The sequence below is a fragment of the Schistocerca gregaria genome, chromosome 5 (assembly GCF_023897955.1).
Source record: "Schistocerca gregaria isolate iqSchGreg1 chromosome 5, iqSchGreg1.2, whole genome shotgun sequence".
Lineage (NCBI taxonomy): Eukaryota > Metazoa > Arthropoda > Insecta > Orthoptera > Acrididae > Schistocerca > Schistocerca gregaria.
Window position 1 is genome coordinate 138,574,110 of NC_064924.1, and position 24,427 is coordinate 138,598,536.

Genomic DNA, 24,427 nt, shown 5'->3' on the forward strand with positions numbered 1-24,427 from the left:
GAGGGAAGGAGAGGATGTGGGTTTTAAGGGAGAGGGTAAGGAGTCATTCCAATCCCGGGAGCGGAAAGACTTCCCTTAGGGGGAAAAAAGGACTGGTGTACACTCGCACACACACATACATATCCACCCGCACATACACAGACACAAGCAGACATATTTGTGTGTTTTGTTCATTGTGCCTGTCTGCCGGCGGCTTTCCCGCTTGGTAAGTCTTGGACTCTTTGTTTTTAATACATATATATTAAAAACAAAGATTCCAAGACTTACCAAGCGGGAAAGCGCCGCTAGATAGGCACAATAAATAAAACACACACCCTTGCAACCGCCCCCGGTGTAAAACCTGTCCTATGCACCCTCCCACCACCACCTTCTCCAGTCCTGTAACCCGGAAGGTGTACACGATCAAAGGCAGAGCCACGTGTGATTTACCAACTGACCTGCCTACACTGTGACGCTTTCTATGTGGGAATGATCAGCAACAAACTGTCCATTCGCATGAATGGACACAGGCAGACAGTGTTTGTTGGTAATGAGGATCACCCTGTGGCTAAACATAACTTGGTGCAGGCCAGCACATCTTGGCACAGTGTTACACCGTCCGAGTTATCTGGATACTTCCCACCAACATCAACCTATCCGAACTCCGGAGATGGGAGCTTGCCCTTCAATATATCCTCTCTCTTCTCGTTATCCACCAGGCCTCAATCTCCGCTAATTTCAAATTGCTGCCACTCATACCTCACCTGTCATTCAACATCATCTTTGCCTCCACACTTCCGCCTCGACTTACATCTCTGCCCATACTCTTTTGCCTTTAAATATGTCTGCATGCGCGCGCGTTTGCGTGCGCGCGCGTATATACCTATCCTTTTTTCTCCCTAAGGTAAGTCTTTCCGATCCCGGGATTGGAATGACTCCTTACCCTCTTCCTTAAAACCCACATCCTTTCATCTTTCCTTTTCCTTCCCTCTTTCCTGACGAAGCAGCCGCCGGTTGCGAAAGCTCAAATTCTATGTGTGTGTTTTATTCATTGTGAATATCTACCGGCGCTTGGAAAGTCTTGGAATCTTTGTTTTTAATATATTTTTCCCATGTGGAAGTTTCTTTCTATATAAGCTAATACATACATATGAAACTAATTCTTCTCTGAGAGTATAGTTACTAACCAGTCACAGGAGGTAATTAATCTGTCCCAATCAATCATTGATACAACATTGCACTGAACAGATATTTCAATGTGAACAGTAATTGCCATCATTGTTCATTACTGGTGTAATTGCTGTTCCATTTCAAGTCATCTTCACCCTTTCCTTCCCTGCACTGTTCCTTCTACAATTTCGCAAGAAGCTGGTGGTGGTGCACTGTGTGACCTATCCTCTCATATCGTTCCCCATGGTTTTTTCCTAAGTCACTGGTGATAGGAAATAAGAAACTTCATAACTACAAAACTCAAGAGGCTGGAATTTATTTATATTGTGCAGAGACAAAGCATGTAAGCATTTGTAGACAACCTTCTACTTTACTGAGATGATCAGTGAGCAGCAGACCGGTTTCGTCCACTAAAATATTCAGAAAATATCCTGAACAATGTCACAAATTTGTCAATGGACTTAAGAGAATTGCCTCTACGATTTATTCTTTCCATCAGCACTTCAGGTACTATTTTCAGCAGTGGCACCTGCCACAATATGTGCTAAACAATTCTGTTTGTTTGGATCACTATATATTTTTTTAAATTTATTATTTTATTCCCGTAGCAAGACTTCACGTCTATCGTGCACTAGATTTGAAAGTAGTTCTAATCGTTCATTTCTCTCCTTGTGACTATTCGAAAGCTTCTTGCTTGGTAGAGTGTGACTACATTTAAATGAGAATAGGGCAGGAACCTGGCTTGTGCTCTATCTGCGGGAAAATTAATTATACCTGCTCGTATCGCTATTGATCACTTCAGGCAATCTAATTTGTTCCTACTTTCAGGGTTGTAAGGGGCTTTAAACTGACTAGTTATGAAATCAAGACGGTTGACAGGGGTTACAATAGAGAAAGAAGTAAGTTATCATTAGAATATGCATATATTACAACCAGGAATGCTAAAACTGCAAAGGACGGTCTGTTGCCAATAATTTACCCTATCCAACCATAAACATAACACTGGCACATGAAGGGAAACACTTACTGTTTTTGTTTGTGTTCTACTGTTGTGACAGGGACACGTATGACCTTAGTTGTTTTTGCGCCCTAAAACAAAGACAAAAAAAGGAGTTAAGCCCAATCGATGGAAGGAAACACAGCTAAAAATGGACCTTTTTTTGGAGAAAGGGCCATAAAATACACCCTAAAAGCAATGGAAGTCCTGAACTAAAGATTAAATGTCCTTCACCCTTTCGCTACGATAGGTAAAAAGTAAAAGGCGGTCAACAGCCCACATGCATTTCACTAAAACGACCAATAATTCAAGTGGCAAACATAAATTAGAATGTAAGTGGTATTCTGTCAAGAAATTGCAAACCGTAAAAGGTTGAAGGCAATGAGTGATAATTGGTGGGGGATCACCACTTAACAAATAGTGAGGGCTAAAAAGACAGTGCCCAGTATGCATCCTAGCTAAAAAGATCTCCACACAGCAAGAGGGCCGAGAGGAATTTGGCCAAGCCACTGGGAGAGGTTTAATTCCCTGGAGCTTTACCCAGGAAGTAAAGACCAGTGATGATGCCAGAGTGACATCACTTGCCCATAGATGGCAACTCGGAGATCAGAGTCGGCACATTGGAGATCAGAGGTTGAGGAAGAACTAGCAGGCTGATGAGATATGAGGACTGCAGCCTTGGCAGCAGTGTCAGCAGCCTCGTTTCCCGTCAGACTGGCGTGACCAGAGACCCACATAAACATCACAGTGGCTCCATCAAGAGTAAGCAAGTGAAAACTGTCCATCCCTTAGTCCAACGGACCTAGGAAAGAGTACGCTTCAAAGCCTCAGCGTTTTGTACAGAGATAGGCTTTTCGATTGTCATCTGCTTCTGCTGTGTCGTCAGATGTTGTGCATGGTTTGATACAGTACTAAGAAATCTGCTGTAAATACTGAGCAGTATTCCAAAGGCGATTCCAAAAATGGTCGGTGCCAATGATGAAGGCACACCAATACCACAGTCCGTCGAAGAGCCATCAGTGTACACAAAGGTACTATCGTGAAGTTAAGTGCGAAGGTCGACAAACATATGGCAATAGAGTGAGACTGGAGTAGTGTCCTTATGATGCGAATGGAGTCCAAGGTGAACACGGGCTGACACATGAAGACCAGGTGGTGAAGGGTTCACACCCACTGGGAATGTGGCAGATTGTTTTCGGCTGTTGCTCTGGCAGACAAATGGCATGCGTATCTGCTGAGGAGACAATCACAACGGTATGACAGATTCTGCATACAGGCTCTCAGGCACGATAGTGTAAAAGGTGCCAGTGACCAATCCGATACTCCAAAGGTGGATTGTATTTGGTGTAAGATTAACAGACATGCAGATACATAAGCAAAACACCCATAGTCTAGTTTCAAACAGACAAGGGACTGGTACAAACGGAGGAGGGTGATCCGATCTGTTCAGGAAGTACTGCTGAGGACATGTGGGACACTGAGGGACAGTGTACATGGGCGGCCAGGTAAGACACATGGGAGCACCAAGAAGGTATTGTATGGAACATAGTTTCAAACCAACAGAAGAGCAACAGACCCAAAATGTATAGAAATTCATACAATTGGTTTTGTCAGTGGAAAATCCAAATTCATTGTCCATGCTCCATAAGTAAAGGTGATCAAGATAATGCTGAAACTGCCGATAAGGTGTAAGTCTGTGGAGAACTGCAATAGAAAAATTGTCAATGAAAAGGAATAGACGGGTAAATTTTCAATGAAAAGGGAGCTGGAGATGCCAGTTGGTAGACAGGCCATAATAGGATCAAAAGGACAACACTGAGGACAGAACCCTGAGGCACACGATTTTCCTGGATACAGGTGTCCGTCAAGCCAGAACCCACACATACCTTGAAAACTTTGTCTTTTAAACATTCCTTAAGGAAACAGGGCAGGTGGACTCTGTACTCTCTACACTTGGGGCTTCATAGATTTGGAGAAAGCCTATGACACCTGCTGGAGGACTGGTATCCTAACAAGGTCACAATCTGGTATTTCTGCAGAACACCATTCATGACATGGGTTGACATAGTGAAAAGATGGTCAACCACAGAACATCTCTAAATTCACATTGTGCAGTGGTTAGTAAATTGTGAGACTCGAGCCACCACACCAGAGAGACGTGAATCATGCATTCCATCACCTTGCATATGTAGCTGTTGAGAGAAATGGGGTGGTAGCTAGAAGAAAGGTGTTTGTCATAGCCATACCTAAGCCTGGTAAGGACAGTGACTTCATACGTACAGTTGCACGTGGCATGAAGTAGAAACTGTGGCATGAAGTAGAAACTGCTTGCCGGCAAGAGAAAGGATCTGTAACATCTGAATGAGCACTGTCCGGCCCTTGGGCAACATCTAGCTCCCTCAAGGTAAAAGCAGCATTGCAGCACTCGTGATTCTTAGAAGAGAAGGGTATCACTCAAGCCGCCTTCCACTTGTTTCCGATGGTGAAAGGCAGGGTTATAGTGGGTGGAGCTCATAATTTGCATAAAACAGTGGCCCAAGGTGTTGGAGAAGGTCCACAATGACATCCCCTGATATGGGCAAACCGGAAATTGGGGAATGGACTTTGGGCCAACCTCCGACGGCTCTCTGGGACCAAACAATGGAAGATGGAGTGGAACTATTCAAAGAACTAGTAAATGAAATCCAGCTAGTTTTTTTGCTGTCCCGAAGAACACGACGATACTGTGCACGCAACTCTATAGTGAATGCAGTTTGCCATCACAGGACGATTGTCAAAAATGCGGAAAGTATATCTGCACGCACAGGATGCGTCAGGGCGTGCCTCAGTCCACCAAGGGACTGGAACATGGCGCAGTAAGGATGAAGTACGAGAAATGCAACGTCCTGCAGCGGTAAGGGTAAAGTTGATAAGGTATTCTACCTGGTCATCACAACTGGGGAAATGTTCATCAAAGTTTGCCAGGGAAGAGTGAAGCCTCCAGTCAGCCTTAGAAAGGTGCCATTTCAGTTTGTATGTGGGTGGGGTATGAATCAGCAAACGGACAGCACATGGAAATAGTCACTCAAGTATGTGTCACAGAGAATACACCACTTGTGATGATGGGCAAGCTAAGCAGTGCAGAATGAGAGGTCCAAATGGGAATAGGTGTGCATGGAGTCTGAAAGGAACTTGGGTGCTCCAGTGTTAAGGCAGATGAGGTTGAGTTGATTGATAAGGTCAGCCAAGAGGGCACCTCTCTGACAGGTTCTGGGAGAGCCCCAAAGGGCATGGTACACATTGAAGTCGCCAAGCCGCAAAAATAGGTGAGGGGGTTTCCAACAAGCTGTAGGAAGTCTGTCCTGGTGATACCGAATGGAGGGATGTTGACTGTACAAAGGGAAAAGGTGAAGTGAGAAAGGAAAATGTGGACTGGAAAAACTTGGAGCCTGGTATTCAGGGAGATGGTGTGATTATGAGTAGCATCCTAGATGAGCACCACGACTCCCCCATGAGAGGGAATGCTGTCCTCAGAGGGTGGTCAAAATGAACCGGAAAGAAATACGAGAGGTGAAAGTGGTCATGAGGATGAAATTTTATTTTCTGGAGGCAGAGAACAAGTGGACACTTCAACTCCAAGAGCAGCCATCATCCTTTCTTGCTGGATCTACGATTGCAAATGTTCCATTGGAGGATAGTCATAATGAGGAAAGAGGAGAGAAAAAAATGAAGATTTGTCACCTCGGCAGCTGCTGAGTGCCAGCCTTTGAAGACTGCCAATGCTTCTGTAGATCTCATGGAGCAGGACCCTCCAGCCTTTGCACCATGTAGCAGATATTGCCCCTTGGTTGGTCAGCAGAATCCACGACAGAAAAACGATTGACGGTGCTCACCGGTGACACAGAGGTCGGCAGGGTGAGGGTATCATGTGGAGACACTGTTGAAGACAATCTTCGAGTCAGTGAAGAAGACCGTTTGCTTTTGTTTGATTTCTTGGAGCCTTTATGGTTGGCAGATGATGATTCAGATGTTTGTGGAGTATTTCTTCTACGTCCCTCCAGCCAACAAACACTTTTTGTCCTTTACAGTCTGCTGGTTGTGTAACAGCTGATTTTGCTGCGTGAGGCAAAAATTTAAAGGCTTGTTGCACAGCTGGAGGAGGAGGAGATGCTACTGTGACACTGGTTGATTTTATAGCCATTGTGCATGTCTGTATGTCCATGTCCTCCATGAAGCGAGATTTAGTGATAAAAGTATTGAAAGTGCCAAATGGTAAAATGTAGGTTTCCAATTAGCCAACAACTTGTGAGCAACAGGATAAGGCACCTTTTCCTTCACCCAGATCCCCTGGATGGCCTGCTCATCCAGATAGACAAGACAATCTCAAGAGTAGGTTGCAATGTCGCCATCACAATTGATAAAGTGGGGAAGAGAAGGCAGACAATTGCCCTTGTGAGCAGCCCAACCACAGGTTACACATTTGGCGGAAGGTCGAGAGGACATTCGAATGTGGTTGTAACGATGGCTCTGGTAGCAATGCATCAGTTTCGGAATGCACAGCCAGACCATAACAACTTCATAACCAGCTTTGATCTTGGATGGAAGCACTACTATATCCAACATGAGAAAGAGAGTGTATGTGGGCACTAAGGATGCATCTACCTCTTTCATCACCCAATGGACTGCAATGACACCCTGTTCAGAAAGGTATGGTTGGATTTCTGTCTCAGTCAGACCATGGAGCAGCCTAGTGCAACTAACATGAGAAGAATTCAGCTTTTAATGCAACTCAACACATACAGGATAGCCGTGGAGGAGAGTACCTGAAAGCAGTTGTTGTGCCTGATAATCACTAGTGGCCTCCAAAAGCAAAGTGCCACTGCATAAATGAGAGCATGATTTCACAGGGCCTGCTATCAATACCTTTCTGAATAATAAATGGATTAAATGTAGCACGGAACTGACTGTCTTCAGTATGTGGAACAACAAGGAACCAAGATGCAGCTGGGAGGGTCTTTGATTCATTAGCCTCATCCTGTTTGCGTTTAGTGCACATAGACTGAGATGATGGTTTGGCACACTGTGAGAAAATCCTCCATGACTGCCACCATCTCCAGTGGTGCGCACCTTCCAACTGCCTCCCCTCCCCCTCCCGCCACCCCAAGCGGGGGCCTCACCCTGGCTTAGGCGATTTTCAGGTATTTGGGAGGCATGAACTGAGATGTGAACAGACGGACCAACTGGCAATTTGTCTGAGCTGTTACCTTGCCAATCACCCCTGGCCTTTACTAGAAGACATGTGCGAATCCTACCTGTCGACCTAGCCTCTGGGAAGTACATGTTAACCAGTCACCTGTTACGCCTCAGATGTGTGGGCCGACCAGATGTGCACAGGGAGGAAAAAGAAAACCTTAAATGGCAAAGCAAAGGATAGGAGAAAGAGGAATGAAGAAAGAAATGAAAGAATGAAAAAACAGTGGAGGAGGTGCTCTAATGTCAGGGTCCTGAAAGTGCAGAACACATTCCCATAAACACCCCAGACACATTCCCCAAGGGAGGGGAAAAAGAAAGTAAGAGGACAGACATGCAGCACGGAAAGAAAAATATGCTGCAAAACCTGGGGCCCCATCGTAGCAAGCACAAACACCCCAGAGAGTGCTTATGTGAAGCTCCAAGATATTTAGCAAGTTGGGGACCTCTGTCGGAGAAACAGATTAGAGGCCGTAGGAGGGGAGTGTTCACTGTCACACTCAACTTACGCCTCAATTGGAGACAATATTTTTGTCAACTTCAATGAAGTCATGTCTTGTGGGGAGTACAGACAGACAGTCATGCGAAATACTTTTGAACATGTTTCCTGAAAACATGTCTTTAACAGCTAGCTCAGCAGCCCATATGCACTGGAAATATCTTAGACCTTGTAGCTACAAACAGGCCAGACTTAATCTACAATGTCAGTATATAAACAGGGATAACTATCATTATGTTGTTATAGCAAATATGATCTGCTAAACTGTGTAGATAAGCAGTTACTAGCATCTCACTTACACAGTGAATTGTCATCACTTAGTTCCAGTAAGATGGATGTAGAGAAATTATGGGCAAAGTTTAAGCAGATTGTAAATCATAGTCTGCAGAGTTGTGTCTAGTATGTGGATACAGGGTGGACAGTACTTACCACAGTTTAATAATGAAATTCGGAGGATACTGAGGAAGCAGAGTCCATTGCACTCTCAGTTTAAAAGGGAATGCACAAGTGACTACAAGATAAGGTTAGCAGTGATTCATGCATCTGTGGAAAGACCTACGCGTGAAGCATACAACTACAACCTTCGCACCTTAACAGGTAAGCTGTTGAAGTAGGGTGATTACGGAAAGATACAAGACAGCTTAGGTAAAATTTCCAGTTGATGTGATGAATGGCATCTAGCCTTAAATGTGGAAAAATGTAAGTTAGTGCAGATGAGTAGGAAGAATAAACCTGTAACATTTGGATACAGTATTATTAGTATCCCATTTGACACAGTCAAGCCATTTAAATATCTCAGCGTAATTGCTGCAAAGCGATACGAGATGGAACGAGCATCTTAGAACTGTGGTAGGGAAGGTGAACGGTGAATTTTGGGAAAGAGAGGTACACCTTTAAAGGAGACCGCATACATGATGCTGGTGCAACCTATTCTTAAGTACTGCTCGAGTGTTTGGGATCTGCACCAGCTCGAATTAAAAGAAGACACTAAAGCAATTGAGAGGCAGGCAACTACATTTGTTATTGGTAGGTTCAAACAACATGTAAGTGTTACGGAGATGCTTCGGGACCTCAAATGGGAATCCCTGGAGGGAAGGTGAGGTTCTTTTCGAGAAACACTGTTGAGAAATTTTAGAGAACTGTCACTGAACCTGATTGCTGAACAATTCTACTGCCACCAAGATACATTGCATGTAAGGATTGCGAATATAAGACAAGAGAAATTTAGGCTCATATGGAGGCAGACATTTTTCCCTCGCACTATTTGCAAGGAAATGAGTGGTAGTGGTACAAGGTACCCTCTGCCACACACTGTATGGTAGCTTGTGGAGTTTTGATGTAGATGTACTTTGTTGTTTGAGGAAATAGGATTAGGTATAGGTTTTAAGCTAATGTTTTGGGACAGCTAAAGACACATGGAAACACCAGCAGCGTAATTTGCAATCTGCACGTCTGTTCTGTCAGCTCCTATAAGATCTTCATCACCCACATGTTATCTCAATACTATGTCCATGGCTTAATGAAAGTCATTACAATCACATTACATATTCCCATTGTCGCTCTATACTCTACAAAGCACAGGTAAGTCTGACAACATATCATCACATGCGGTTGCCACTGGCCACATGAGAGACATCCTGATTCCAGCACCTCATCCTAACAATTTAATTGAAGAATCCAACACTAATCTGTGCAACTACCAACAGCTGGCCCCGAGACATCTTCATCCACATTGCCCCCACCACCTTTACCTACATTATTATGATACATCATAATGTCCACAGCTGCTGCCCTACCAAACTTGGGTGATGGTGTCAATTTGTTAACAGCCTGCAAGATTTCAGATGACTTGTGTTGGATGGCATTGCTTTCAAGTTGGGAGTGTCAACATATCATACTTGCCTAGCCCAACCTCCTTGGGTGCATCATTGTACCTATTCTCAAACCAATTTGAAGTGATCACCAGCCTCCCAACATTCCCCTGCATCATATCCAACATACTCAACCCCTCCCATCCAACCCCTCGTACAATTCATGCAATACATCTCCCACACCACTTGGATGGACTGCTGAGATTCATCCAAGCCTACTTTGAAAGCTACCCAACTAACTTTCACAATACCTCACTACATCCACCCTTCAGAATAATTCTGGAGGGGAGTGTGGGTAAATGTGGATTGAGACAGTTACAGTCCTTTTACGTCAATCCTGTTGGCTCCACCTATCCTTCTTCCACGCCATTAGACACTTCATATAGTGTTGGGAACTACAGCAACACATCTGATCCTTCTACAGGCCAAAAACGCTGGGACTGGAGTTATACATGAACAAAATCAACACCACACTTCCCATAAACTTAACAATGTATGGAAAAGCATTCCTTCTCCTCATTAGCCTCTCATCCACAACCACACATTGCCAAATAACCTCAACATGCCAAAGTCAGTGCCTCATATAAAGATGTCCTCACTGTATCTAGTGAGTGCTCGACAATCTGGTACATACAATAGCGCACAAATACAACCACTGCATCTTGCTCCCAGTTCACAATACTTATCAATAATACCACAAAATGAATTAAATATATCATTTACAATACAAGACTCTGATCTGAATTTTCTGGACTGTGTGGTTTTAGAGCCTGCTCGTGACTCCGTTACCTTCAACCACCTTAAAAACCTCTTTTCTTTCCTCTCTAGGCCAATTGTATGATGCCATACTAAATACAAGTTTCTATTCCTGGGTTCACCCGTGATCTAGAGGAAGCGTCTTTCATTACTTTTCAAACATTCTGGGACCTGGGTTCAAACCCCACTGTTGCTTAGATTTAGAATAAAAATCATCAGTAATGGTGGAGGAGCAGACCGAGTTTCAGAGCACTCTTTTGCCCTTGGGATGGAAAATTGAGCACTGCTGACTCCTCTGGCTTTTAGGAGCAAAGGTGTGAGGATGCAGAAGGTAATGGATACCACTGCTTTGTATCCACAGGATATGTGGCCTGTAATTGAAAAGTGTTATTATGAGCCTCCATTGGTAGAAGATTTCAGACTAGTCACCCATTCGGATCTCAAGGAGGGGACTGCCATAGGGCAGGTGACCACAAGAAAAAGATAACCAAAGAAAGTGTAACATTCTATGTAACATTAGACGAATCAGGGTGTAGAATGCCAGATGTTTGAGTGGGGTAGGGAAGCTAGAAAATGAAAAATGCTAAGACTCTGCTACTTACAGGGAGTGTCAGTGAAGTGAAATGGAAAGAAGATAAGGATTTCTAGGCAGATGAGTAAAGTAATACCAACAGTAGCAGAAAATGGTATAATGGGAGCAGGATTCGTTATGAATGGGAAGGTAGGGCAGAAAGTGAGTTACTGTGTTACTGTAAACAGTTCAGTGATAGGATTATCCTCAACAGAATCACGACACTGACAACAATAGTCCAGGTATACATGCTAATGTCGCATGCCTAAAATGAAGAGGTAGAGGATAGATGGAAAGAGTACACTGCGTCTGCTCACACGATTAATTTCAATAATCACTGGAAAGAAAACTTGGAATTAACTGGAGCCACTGTTGATGGTGGACACATTTTTGTTAATGACCAAACTGACTTCCAGAAAAATGATGTAAAATTTAGAGAAGATTACGTCTTAATACCACCATCAGTTTTGTGGGGTGGGTATCTATTATTTACGAGTGAAATGGAATTGTAGCTTGGAGACTGTGGCCAGAACATTTAAGGTCCCGCAACTGTATTCAAGTTCGGAATGCTTCATGATGATCAGCAGTTAATCTCAGGGACGCTGTAGCAAGTTGCAAATGAATAAATGGCTTAATACTAGTTGTATGCGGCCATTGCGTTTCCATGCCACAATCCATTAAGCTCATATTGGCCGTTGACTGTAACAATAAAACATTTCATGCATCCACTAGGAGAACTGTTAAAATGAGAACTCGTGGGACTTAACTGATATACATTAATTTAAGCTGATACATGACACTTGCATACTATTGGTCTACACAAAAGAAAGGTTAGTTACTGATAAGCAAGAACACAGCTATAGTATGTCCTATCAGTGCAGCGGCTAACAGAGAAGTGAGAAAGAGATCCAAGCAGGAATACTCTTCACTTACTTTTTAAAACAAAAAAACTATTATAATTGATTGCAGTCAGCCATAGGCCAACTGCCACTATATCTTTGAAATGTTATTTATGAAATTATGTACATTAATTTTGTGGAATGTAATTGTAAGTTATTTAGGCATAAAGTTATTTATAGCAAAAAAATTAGATTACTGCACATTTTTGTGCTTTCCGGCATTCTTGCTATGTTACATTTAAGTAAAAATGACTCTGTCCATGTAATGTTTAATTCCCCCACAAAGGCTTCAAGCTATTTCATTTATAAATTGCCTTCGGTGTTTATATTGCTTTCAGTACAGTTAAAAATGAAATAATTTTTGATGTGCAGTTGTTCATTAAAAATTTTTATTTACATACACACATAAATAAGTAAATAAAACAGTAAATTAGTTATACAAATCGGAATGTAGTCAATTAGATTACATTGGATTTATGGTAGAATGACTTAGGTTTTGCATGAACTGGTATATTTCATAGCTTTCATTATGTACACTTCTTGTCCTCATTAGATGTCTTGAAGATTGCTGGTTGTATGTGTAGAGCTGGAGAATTTTGACGATATGCATTTATATTATGCTATGTAGACTCGTTGTTCCATTGGTAGATGAAATTATAAAGGTTTGCTGTTGTGTTTTGCCACTCCGCGACCCCAGATGTGGGCATGTTCTTAAGATGAGGGAAGTGCCCCCATCCACTTCTGATGGAATGTTTACATCTGCATCTTGCTAGCAAATGACTGGCTTAGCTGTCAGCTTACTGTGACATCTGACCCACATGGCAGCCTTGGCAAGGAATGAGCAGCTGAAGTGTTGCCAACTCATTTACCAGTGTCCTAGATTGTTTGTGGAAAAGATAAAAATAGCAGTATCAGTTGTTTGATGGTTGCTGCAAAACACTAAGCGGTACATACTGTAATCACTGACTGATGGTTTCTCTGTGCAAAGTGCACTCTAAGTAAGGTTATGGATTGCTATTTAGAAGTTTACACAAACTTGAGTTCTGGACAGTTGGTCAGCGAGGTTTCATGGCTACTTAAGCCACATAGCAGGAACAAAAGTAAACAGCAAACTCTGATAGCAGTGAACAGATATACAGTCCATACATACCACTAATCTAATATTTATAATGCATACACGTGTGTCTTTTTAAGTATTCATTTAGTCACACATTTAGCTTTACATCAGTAGTTTATAAACAGGTATCCAAGAAAGAACAATAATGTCTGGATTTATTTATGCGTTCCTAACCGTACTAACTAAAGAACGAATAAAATAAGCCATAGATTACTGTACGTTAATTTTTGTTGTTCAGAACATCATATTATGTTGTTTATAGGAGAAAGCGACATACAGATCATCTTTCATATCGCACTACAACATCGGAATTTACTGTGAGCAACGGTAAGAACAATTTTACTTCACGTCGTGAAATTCGTATTCTGGTGTGGTAAGAAGTTTCACATGGCCTACTGATTGTATCGCTGAATAGCCCAAATATTTGTTTCTTTGTTGAATACTTATATGCAACAATCAAAACTATTTTACAAATTTCGTCAGATTTTTCAACATTTGAAAGATGTGAAATCTCTGAATTTTCTCTATAAGTGAATTTAATGTGCTAACAAAAAGACAGTAATGAACTGTAAATTTAGGCATTACTTTTACACTTTGTGAATATGTTTCCCATCTTCTTTTTTGATCCGGGCTTTGGGCCGGCCCTGGCAAAGTTAAAAACATTTTTATTTTGTTTTTCCCCGTTTTATAATTTTTCTTCTTTTTTTCGTTTCTGAAGTTTTTTTCTAATAGGATTATTGTATTCATTCTATGCTGCAATTAATAATTCTGTCTTGTGTGGTATTTTTCAAAACAGGGTACGACACACAATGGTACCTTGCAAGTTTTACATTCGTACCTGCTTTCTCGACGCACTTTTTGTTTCCAGCAAACAATGCATCTATGCATTAGCACACTTTTCTGGGATTGCTCACTTGTTATAATGTCTGGAAAATGCCTTCCCACAAATCTTAGAGTGCAGAAAAGCTGGCAGAGGAAGGTGTTCTGATGATAATCCTCTAACGCATACGTGTCTGTAAGTTCTCTTAACAGTGACAGATGAAACTCTGCTATCGTCATTTTACGACCTGGTAGTGATCTGTGTAGAGTATGAGAATTTAAAACACACAGATCTAGAATGTGAAAAAAGAACTTTTTATATCACTTCACTGTTTTCCGTATACATCCGACAGAGCTAAGCAGCATATCAGAACAGTCACCTGCTCCCATATTCAAGTTATAATCTACAAAACTTTGTGGTTTCTTAATTTTTTCTCCAGTATTCCTGCCAGTCTCTCCTGTGTCAACCATTTCTGTGGTTATGTTGCAGGCCATCACAACAATTGCCGTTCATTCTTTTCAAGTCTTCTTGATTTAAATCAAGCAAGTCCACCACAGACAAAAAGTTTTCCAAACAGTTGCAGGGAGCGTGTATTACCTTTTCTTGAATATTGATAGGCAATTTATCTTTAAAAATTCCTATAGCGTCTCTGTCTAATACGGGATTGTCCCAATACCGTGTCCTTCCAATGTACTTTTTAAAATAATTTCGAAGACTTTCTTGCTTGGCATTGCAAGTCTATGGGTTGAATATTTCACGTCTTAAACAAATATTGGTGATAATATATTCACCCATGTCTAAGAATGCCTGTTCAAATGTCAAACAGGATTCTGCCGTTGCCACAGCCCATACCATGGATTCACCCTGTGTGTATGAGGCAGCAATCTGAATTTTCTGACATTCGTTTCAAGTCTTTAGCAATATGACCTTTAAAACTGTGTATAAATATCACTGGATGTGGAAAACTTTTTTTCTCAATAAACACCTGAAATTGCCTATGCTTGAGAGGGCTTTCTTCCAAGAGCACGGCTGCTAATGTTAGTGCTGCACCCGCAGTATCTTAACTACATTCTGCAATTGTACCATAAAGTCCTATTTAAAATTTTAGCATATTTTCCCCAATGGCACACACAAGTAACCAACCCCAAACAACAGGTCGAAAGAGTTGTAAATACGTTGCATGACACAATAAAGAGGTCCATGCACATGCTGCAAACATTGGAGTGTACTGATGAACAATCCGTAAGTACAAAATTACACATTTCGTAAAGTTCTGTGCAAATAGTTTCACCCTGCAGTACCTGGCTTGGACACAACTCCCACTTTATGGCTTGCACCCCAGCATGTTTTTCTTGTTTGACCTTTTTCGTTATTTTGGTATCTCTTTCGGAAACCAATTCCTCAATTTTCTCCCTGAACAGTTAGCTCATGTCACATTCTGACGCAGCCCTAAAGACAACTGAGGTTCAAGACTAGTTTCAGTTTCGAATTGTTTGTGTTTCATTTTTATGACTCCATCTGATAATTTATTTACGATACCAGTTATCTCGTGGCACATCTTAGTCAAATTTGTAATTTCTGTTTTAGCTTTGGATACACAAAGTCTGATGCTGTAATGGAAGATTATATACACAGAACACTACGATATTGGACAGTCTTATGCACTGATGATTCATGAGTGGCGATGAAAATTGGCTTTTGGAATATATGAACCTTGAGGGAGAGTAGCAAGCAAAAACAAGTGGCCAGGGAAATGCATTACACCAAACTCTAGCCATCTCACTTTACTCAGACATTAGATGGAATTGTGTTTTTATACTCAGGATGTGGAGAGGAGGAGGAACACTGGGATGGAGTTGGGCTATTGTTGACCAAGGCAGTAAAGAAGAGCATTCTAGAATGGAGACCTGTGTCCAGTGGATCACGGCTGCCAGATTTAAAACGAAGGCCCGAAACATGACGCTCATCCATTGCTATGCCCCCAAAGAGACATCAGGGGTTGAAAAGGAGGAGTTCTATTACCTGGTATGAAAGACTGTAATGAAAGTGATCAAGAAAGATATCCTCATTGTTATGGGAGACAAATACCAAGGTGGGAGATAACGATAATAGGGAAAGATTTAGTGATTTCTGTGCAAGCCATGACCTCGTAATAGGAGGGACCTTGTTTCCTCATTGGAGATGTCATAAGATAACGTGGATATCCCCAGATCATATTACAGAAAATCAAACTAAACACATCGCAGAATCCAGGAAGTTCAGGAGCAGCCTGAAAGATGTGCGGAATAGTAGAGGAGCAGACGCAAACAGTGATTACCATCTTGTTACTGCCAATTTCCGAATAGATTGGATGTCCAAATATACCTAGAGGAAGATCACCCGCAGAAAGGTGGCCAAGCGAAGAGTAAACCAGAGCAGGACCAGGCAACAAAAGGACGCACAAGCTGATTATAGAGCAGCAGATAAGGAAGTGAAAAGGAGTGTGAGAAGAGACTGTAGAAGATGGATAGATGAACAGGCTGAAAGAGCAGAACAGGCAACGTGGAGGGGGGGGGGGGGGGGGGGAGAGGATGTGATAGAACTGTATACCACTAAGACGCTCTCAAAGAAAAGTTTGCAGAGGAACCAACCAGTAAGGAATAAGAAAGGGGAGATATTAACTACACATGAAGAACAGTCATGAAAGTGGAAGGAACACTTTAATAAAGTTCTAAATAGAGACCTTGGCATTGAAATAGAAGAAGAAGAACAAATGAATAGAATGATCCTAGTTCCAACATTGGTGTAAATGCACCCACAAATGTTGAAGCAGATTAAGAATGGGAAAGCACCAGGACCAGATAATGTAACATCCGAGATGGGGACACCACTGTCGAATTATTGTACAACCTCTTAGAGAAGATGGAGAGAGGAGAAACTGCCAACATATTGGAAATGAGGTGTTACTAACTGGAACAACTGTTGGGACATTACCCCATTCTCAGTACCGAACAGGGTACTTTGGGGATAATTTTAAACTGCATTAAGGATTCTGTGGAAGCACAACTGAGGAGAGAGAGCAGGCGAGTTTTAGAAAACGTTCACGCTTTGTGGATCTTATCAATACTCTCAGAATTATCTGGAACAAAGTGCAGTGTTGCAACACACCCTCCATCTTTCCTTCACTGACTTTCAAAAGGCTTTCGACTCTATTCCACATGAATCTTAGATTGACAGACTTGCAAAATATAGCATTCCAATGAAGATCATCATCATCATCATGGAAATGTATGAAGACTATGAATGCCAAGTACTAAATGATGGAAAACTAACAGCCTTTCTAAATTAATTCAGGAGTACGACAAGGGTGTATTCTTTCGCCAACACTATTTCTTTTGGTGTTGGACCATGTGATGAAGAGAGTGAGCCTGTCTCACATCCCCCATTGCACAAATCTCTTCCGTCCCCCCATAAAGACCTAGATTTCACAAACATCTTCTGCTCAATGGCACAATGATATCAAAACATCGAAGAGAGACAGAAGTTGCAGACATCAAGATAATGTTCGCAAAATCAGTTAGTCTCTGTAACCTGGTCAAAGAAATTCGGATAAATTCTACCATCACGACTAGGCTGGCCATTAATGGAGAGAATGTAAAACAGGTCCAATTCTTTCTTTATCTCTGAAGCATAGTCACAACTACAGAAGATACTGAGGACGACATCTGTAGTCGTATCCGCAAAGCAAATGGTGCGTTTGTACAACTGTATCCTGTTTGTGATTGACAAGCTGGAGTTTGGAGAAATAGGCACATCTCAAAGAAGACCATTGTGGATGATGGTCACTAAAAATTAACAAAAATGCATCCAAGTTGACTTCTCTAAATTTTACAACATTTTATAGAAGATTATATCTTTTAATACCACCATCAGTTTTGCAGGGTTGGTATCTGTTAGTCTCAAAGCTAAGATTCCATTTTGCCCATAAATATGGCCATTTAAAGGTTCGCTGCGGGCATTCAATTTTGCAAAACGCTTTGTGATGATCAGCAGTTAATCAAGGATACTGTAACAGGTTGCAAATGAATAAATGGCAGAACACTAATACAAGCTAAATGGGTTGTGGCGTGGAAACGCAATGCCAAATACCATTAGTTGTTGGCTGTAACAATAAAACATTTCATGTATCATATCTATTATGAGAACTTTTAAAATGAGAACTCATGAGACTTTACAACCATTTTTAATTAAATTAACGTAAATTAGTTACGCTAATGCATGATGTAACCAGAACAGCAGAGAAATGAAGAGTTTGAGATGTGATGCTACAGAAGAATGTTGAAAATTAGGTGGACTGATATGGCAAGAAGTGAAGAGACACTCTGTAGAAACGGGGAGGAAAGGATTGAATGGAAAACACTGACAAGGAGAAAGTGCAGTATGATTCGACATTTTTTAAGACATTAGGGAATAACCTCTGTGGTACAAGAGTGAATTGCAAAGGGCAAAACCTGTACAGGAAGACATACGACAGGATACATCCAGCAAATAATGGATGTAAGTTGCAACTGGTACTCTGATATGAAGCAGCTGGCTGTGAATTTCTCTCCTGTGCCAACCTTTTTGTCTCAGTCAAAAGACCAATGACTCAAAAAATTTCTTATCATAGAAGTCCTCCACGATTGTCCTACTCCTTAAATCCAGTGAACATTGCTATGCATCCTGATCCAACAGACCTGTTAGCCTGACTTCAGTAAAATGCTTCAACCCAACCTAATGCACAGTATCGAGAAACACTCAGAATACCACCTACGCCTTCACAACATCCAGTGTGGCTACTGTCACAAGTACCCCATAAGTTATCAGCTTCTCAGACTTACCTCACTACTTTTCCTGTAAGAAACGAAAGCTGTTGTGCTTTTTTTTTCTTCTCCCAGAAAATGAAAAGCCTTTCATGAAATTTGGCATAGAAGCCCCATGTTTTAACTAAACATCTATGCTGTCCCTCCCAATTATATCTGCTGTATAGCTCCTTGTCTGACATACCATCCTCCTTTTGTCACTGTAAATTTTACCCAGCAGCACATCTTTATCTGTCTACAGGAATGCTTCAAGAATTAGTTTTTAACTTCTCTACCATCTCTGCAAAGCTGAAATGCACCAGCCAGCTACGCTCTGTTAGCTACTGCCGAAAACATCCATCTTCTTTATCCCTAACCAGCCTTCCAAGCTTCCTAACATTCCCTCCGGATCTACATTAATAACTTCACCTCTTAGTTGATTTTCAGGTAGCAGAGACTACACTATGTTAAAAAGCCAGGCAATTATTGTAATAAATACAACCCGTCATTTCTCTCCCCCTGACGTCCACAATATCACAGAAACATGCCTCTGTGATGGCACTTGATTCAGAGGTAAGTTGGTTTGAATCTAAGTGGTGGCTAGTATTTCCTCATCCATTGGAGGGGGGACGGAAGTATAATGTTTCTAATGACCAGGCCTTGCATCAGCATCATAGATTAAATTACCTCTCCTCAGTGTCTTGTGGCATGTGGACTTGTGACACTGTTGCAGGCGACATGGGTGGTATCATCAGTAATCGCCTGCAGCTAATTGGCAATCCACTGCCACAGAGATGGTGTATGTCTAAGCATCATCATCATCATCGGGCACCAATGAGAAAGAAGCCGTAAGCCATTCCTCCCGTAGTTACGAGGCACCATGCGGGACAAGTGTTTCCTGTTCTGCCGATGTCTGGTATGAGTTCTTTTGGAGTCCGGTCTGAGTTCTGTTCTGTCTACAAGGGTACTACAGTTCTGTCGAGTGCAGATAAGCGAAGAAGTTCCACTTCTGCCTTCAGAGTGTCATTGTACATGCAAGCCCAGACTAGGCTTGAGTGAGTGACATTACAGAGTGTTGAGGGAAAACAAAAGATACATATTTATCACAGCTGCAGTAAACGTTCAGTACAAACTTGTACTGTACTGCAGCTCATTGGTATTAATTGAAGTTCTGATACACAAGAGTGGCTGAAAACAATCATGCTCTCACAATTACAGCTACAAGGAACTAAAGATAAGTGTACTGCTTTTCAATCAATAAGGCATTCTGTTCATTGATCTTTTTCATTTTTCTTCTTGAAAATGTATTCAAAGCAGAACACATGTCTGTCAGATGTGGATGTTAACTCTTTCAAGTCTGGTGGTACAATTTGTGTACCACCTTAAGTTGCACCGAGGTTGTACGGTGGTACATTATTTGTACCACCAATTTGGATGCGTACAACAGTGCATTCTCGTGGTAGATTATTTTAACTACTAGCAGGGCATGTTCTTAGATGTATGCACCAGATGGCAGTTGTTACTGGGTTCTTGTAGCAGAACCAGTACTTCATATTCTACGTCAGGTGCGCTCAAGTACTCTGTGGAGACATTGTTTGTGCAACACTTATTTGTTACCTGCTAATGGAAGTTTCCAACACAATTTCTATTGGAATATGTAAGTACATTTGTTTATTGTAGTTTTTTGTATTGTTCAGACTATTTCTATGAGAAATTATTAAAATGTAGCTAATTATTCATCGGTTCAAAATATGTATCACAACAGTCAGTCTACTTCAAACATGGGTAAATCTTACTCTTTACTTTTCAGTAATAATGAGGGGTCAGAGAAAGCTGTCTGAGTCTGAAATTTGAAGAGGATATTCCATCTGACATATCATTTGATAGTGGGGACAGTGATGACAATTCTTATTGTCTGGAACCAACTACATCCAAAACTCTTCTGTTTGATGCAATGTGATGGTTTGACTTAGCTCAGTCTCTGCTGACCTAATCACTGAAACAGTAGCTGGCACTCATCCTCAGAATCACTTGACATATCAGAATCAGACTCCAACTGAGATGCTGATCATCAGTCGAAGACTGAACATAAGTGGAGCAAAGCTGAACGCCCTACTGATGCCCCTGCATTTGCTTCCCAGTGTGGTCCCAGTGTTTTTATTGTGGAGTTAGGCACACCATCACCATATCAGTTATTTGGAGTTCGGCTTAGGGAAAAGGAAGACATGCTTCCAAGACTATCATGCATCTTGATACACAGTGGTACAAAAAATGAAGCACCTCCTTTGTGACCAACAATGATTATAAAAATTGAATTTTTGTGTACAATGGTAATAATTATGTTCATTCTGTTATAATGTACTTCTAGAGCTGTTTTTTGGTCAAATTAGTTGTACATAAAAGTGTTAAGCTATTAATGCATCCATTACAGTTACCTACACTCAAATCAGATACATTCAAGTCACAATAGTGCCCAATGTACAGGAGGAAGGTAAGTGTTTGCAGTTAGGCTGCGGACCTGGCCTTCGCTTCTCCCAGCTGAAATGGGCAGAGGACTCTCACTTTCTTTCTCATATCTTGGACTAATCAGGCACCTCCAGCCTACAGCAGATTCATATTAAGAAAACAGAAAACTGGCAATATGTGGATATTTCATCATTCAACCATCCTCTATAATTGGGAAAACCCACTGAACAATGTGATGCTGTCGTAAGACAGTGGTTCAAAACCTCATTTTCCATCAAAATTTAGTTTCTCCATGCCACTGAACAGCTTAAGGTGAATGATAGGATGGTCCCTTTGGACGGACACAGCAGTCCTGCTTCCCCATACTGCACAATTCTAGCTTATGTTCTATGTCTAATCGCTCTGTCATAAACAGGATGTTAACCCCTAATCATCTTTCTTCTTACATTTTTCCAAAAGCCCTAACTGTCCCAGCCTCACTTCTACTAGTGTAGCTTAGATCTCTGCACTCACAAAATTTTACCATTCCTTATTGTCCTAGGACACCATGCACTCTGCATATCTTACCCCTCTCACAAGCAAACTCTACCAGCTGATTAGATTACCTTCTCTTCTGAATCTCCTTGAAGTTTCCCACAAAACTTGGGGATGAAAACCAAATTTTTCTGCCCAATCCTCTGCATATCTGGGCTCCAGCTGCACCTACATCAGCAAGTCATGTCTTCCTTCCACTCGCCTCCCCTCCGTATGCTATTCTAGCAAAACTCCAGCTGGCTGATTATTCCTGTCCCAGAACACCATGTTGCCACTTGTTTGTCCACCCAGATATAATACTGGCATCTACATCTCTTCAATATATAGATGCTCCCACTTCCAGCCTTCTGACCACCATAATCCCTCCCTTGCACCTCCATCTTCCCACATCAATTTATCAATCATACTTCCTAGCCCACTCCCACACTTTGTAATACATACATCGTTTCTGGCCTACATCTGCATCATATTATATTACCTTCATAGCAGTTATCAGGACCTGATTCTCACTGATTTACCAAAGCACTAGCTTTATCTTCATCATAGTGCCATAATCAGTATGAAAGGCATAGCGTCTCTAAAAACAACACACATACGTTCAATTTATTTGAAACCTACTATTTTATTCCTTCAATCTGTAAAAACTATAAGGTATTCTAATGTCAAGAGCAGCAACATGCCTGCAACTTCATGTGGTGGGAGTGAAATGAATAATAATAAAATTAGTTCTCTACGTCAAAGTCGTGTTTTTGGCCTTTCACAGAATCTGCCTGTGTATAAGAATCTTTTGGAACCTATTTGTCTACACTTTCACTCATCACACCAATGAACTATGCACAGAAGATGATGTATAGCGTATCAGTATCATTTTCTTTGATTTGCATTCCGAACGAGAATGATGCACAAGAAAAACAACTATCAGGACTTCTAGAATGTAGCAGGTAAAGCTGAAGCTTGGTTTGGTCACTAAAGTGCTTTGTTAGCCATGGTCCTACAGCAGGTTGCGGTCACTGGCCATCTTTCTACATTTGGACTAACTTACTCAGTTAATTGTTGTGGGATGCACTTACTTATTGGTTCTCCAAACCATGCTGCAGTTAAGATATTTTCGAGCTTGACAAATCAGCGTCGAGATGAAAGAAGTGATAAGTGACAGAATAAATCTCAGGAGCAATCCCTGAAGCATAAATCTCTGGAATTGTAATCCCACAATCACTCACTCAGCAGCCACACCAATTGCCTATATTGTTGCATTACTCTTATTACACAAGGTGTATGTGAGGTTACCATAAATTCAAAAATATGCACAGGAATGTAACAGAATATTGAGAGTAAATCATTCATTGTGGTAAAGGGTATTTCCCAAATCATCAGCTACTGTAGTTTGTTGTGCTTTTCCTCAACATTCTCACACTAACAAAACAAACTTGTCACAAATCTGTTGCATCGCTGCTCTTAACTCTGCATGATGGGGTCACCTGGTTGAGGGACAAAACTGAAATGTCAGAAACACAAGAATTCAGCCAGAATCCTCTTTCTTTGTACAGCACCTCTGGAAGCCCCCATACACTAAGGTCAAAACAGTATGTTCTATATTAAAGTGCTTAGATATAAAAGCTACATATCCAGCAGATTGGTATATGGACAATCACTCCTTACACAGAGATTTGTGCGTCTCAATGTTGATACGTTACGTATCATTCTTTTAATACTGCTTTGAAAGGCTTCCTCGACACTTACGTTCACTTTTCCATTAATCTTGTCACATTGAGCCACATGGGATTTAATTATTCCTCAACTGATTTGCTGGTGTGGTAAGATGGAAAATTTGTTGTTGTCATTTCCAAGGGCTGTTGGCATGGTACTGTTGGGAATTCGTGATCGCTATTTTAATGTGGCTTCAAATGTTGCGGAACCACACTCAATCCAAGGCCACATTGTTCATTAAGAAACTTGTGTACCTGAATAGCAAAGCGTGCTCAAGCTCCATTCTACTGTAACAACACTCAATCTGTGACAGAAGTGTTCAAACCTCAGCTTGATGACAATGCAGTTGTACAGTCAAATGGAAGTTCCCCTTCAGTGTGCTTGAAAAAAATGTAGTCCGAACAGGTACTGTGAGCACACCCTAACCCATATAACATGAGGTGGATCCATTTCCAACCCTTTCAGTTAACGGCTGTTGTCCTTGACCAGAAAACAATATTTCTCCTGTTCAAACTGCGATGAATTGCACATTTATTAGGAAACAACACTCTTGAGAGTGACATAGCAGAAATAGGCACAACAAAGTATGGTGGTGTACAACTCACAGCTCCATATCATTGTCAGATAATTCAATAACAAACATCAGCCTAAATCCTTTTGTATTCTTTTTTCCCCCCTATGTGGTTGTGCACTGTTGACCGAGATGCTTGAAGTCCAACTGTTCTTTTGCAAATGGATTTCATTGGGGACTGCTCAAGGAAAAGAGAGAGAGAGAGAGAGAGAGAGAGAGAGAGAGAGAGATGTTCTCTCTCTCTCTCTCTCTCTCTCTCTCTCTCTCTCTCTCTCTCTCTCTCTCTCTCTCTCTCTCTCTCTGTGTCAGGCAAAGCTGCTTTACGAGGTGGACCATGGCAAATAGGAAAAACTATGAAAGAGTGGATGAGACTATCTGTGGATGCACCCACACATGCTCCATCAAACTCTTCTTTAAAATG

General features: G+C 41.5%; 1 protein-coding gene and 1 long non-coding RNA gene across 2 annotated transcripts in view; one reads left to right on the forward strand and one right to left on the reverse strand.

Moving 5' to 3' along the window:
• Positions 1–24,427, forward strand: part of LOC126272526 (uncharacterized) — a 104,356-nt gene that overhangs the window by 68,578 nt on the left and 11,351 nt on the right. The gene's annotated exons all lie outside the window — the stretch shown is intronic.
• The window catches only part of LOC126272527 (uncharacterized), a 78,996-nt gene continuing 66,911 nt past the window's right edge, over positions 12,343–24,427 (reverse strand). The window contains exon 3 of the long non-coding RNA XR_007549235.1: positions 12,343–12,847. This is a non-coding gene — a long non-coding RNA (uncharacterized LOC126272527). The remainder of the gene's footprint in view (positions 12,848–24,427) is intronic.